The sequence below is a fragment of the Neopelma chrysocephalum genome, unplaced genomic scaffold, assembly GCF_003984885.1.
Source record: "Neopelma chrysocephalum unplaced genomic scaffold, ASM398488v2 Primary Assembly neopelma1_93260, whole genome shotgun sequence".
Classification (NCBI taxonomy): Eukaryota; Metazoa; Chordata; class Aves; order Passeriformes; family Pipridae; genus Neopelma; species Neopelma chrysocephalum.
Genome location: NW_020921975.1, coordinates 1 through 1,386, shown reverse-complemented (window position 1 = coordinate 1,386; position 1,386 = coordinate 1). Strand labels below are relative to the sequence as shown.

The 1,386-nt window shown below is 65.2% G+C and overlaps 1 long non-coding RNA gene across 1 annotated transcript; it reads right to left on the bottom strand.

Moving 5' to 3' along the window:
* Positions 1 to 599: 599 nt before the first annotated feature.
* Positions 600 to 1,386, bottom strand: LOC113980253. The gene is made up of 3 exons (XR_003538103.1): positions 1,282 to 1,386; positions 1,114 to 1,198; positions 600 to 665 (listed from the first exon to the last, which is right to left on the bottom strand). It is a non-coding gene; the product is annotated as an uncharacterized LOC113980253 (long non-coding RNA).

Below are 1,386 nucleotides of genomic sequence, written 5' to 3'. Positions count from 1 at the left end.
GGGAGGGGAATACGGGACCCTCAGGGACCCCTAAATGGGTGGAAACTGGGACCCTCAATGACCACCAGGGACCCCCAGGGAGGGACCCCCAGGGAGGGGAATATGGGACTCCCAGGGACCCCCAAATGGGGGGAACCTGAGACCCTCAATGACCCCCAGAGAGAGACCCCCAGGGATGGACACCCAGGGACCCCCAATGACACCCAGGGAGGGATCCCCAGGGAGGGACTACCAGAGACCACCAGGAACCTCAAGGGACCCCCAATGAGGGGAATATGGGACCCCCAGGGACCCCTAAATGAGGAGAACCTGGGACCCCCAGGGAGGGACCCCCAGGGAGGGAAATATGGGACTCCCAAGGACCCCTAAATGGGGGGAAACTGGGACACCCAGGGACCCCCAGGGAGGGACCCCCAATGAGGGCAAGCTGAGACCCCAGGGACCCCTAAATAGGGGAAACTTGGGACCCCTCAATGACCCCCAGGGAGGGACCCCCCAGGGACCACCAGTGACCCCCAGTGAGGGACTCCCCCCCAGTTGCTCCCTGCCCCCCCTGGGGGGTCCCAGTGCCCCCCCAGTGCCCTCCAGTGCCCCCCGTGCCCCCCCTCACCGGCTGTGCCTCCATGTCCCGCACGGTCTCGTTGGCGTCGTAGAACCCAAAAAGGCTTTTTAAGGGAGGAGGACACACAAATCAGGGGGAGTCCCCAAAATCCACAGGATTGGGGGGTCAAACAGGACCCAAAACTCCACGGGATCCCCCGGGACCACTTGGGATAGGATTGGGATGGGATTGGGATGGGACGGGGGGGCTTAGACAGGATCCAGAACTCCAGGGGACCCCCTGGGATGGGATTGGGGGATCAAACAGGACCCAGAGTTCCATGGGACCCCCTGGAACCCCCTGGGATGGGATTGGGGTTGGATTGGGATGGGACTGGGGGGGATCAAACAGGATCCAGTGCTCCACGGGACCCCCTGGGATGAAATTGGGATGGGATTGGAGGGCTCAGACAGGACCCAGCGCTCCATGGGACCCCCTGGGACCCCCCGGGATGGGACTGGGATGGGACTGGGGGCCCTTGGGGTTTTTGGGGGTGTTTTTGGGGGTCCCACCTGGACTGCCAGGGGGTGATGACGCCGTCATCGGGGCCCCCGATGAGCACCAGGCGCTCGATGCGCAGCAGGTTCTGCTTCCAGTCTGGGGGGGGGAAGGGGGGGGTCGGGGGGGGTGGGGGGGGCGTCTCTGGGTGGGGGGTGGTCTCTGGGGGTCTGGGGTCTCACCGGAGGCGTTGGGGTGCAGCCGCTCGTCGTTGAGCAGCGCCAGGAAGTCGCTGTTGTTCAGGTACAGCTCCCGGTGGTGGGGGTCTGATTTTGGGGGGGGGGGGG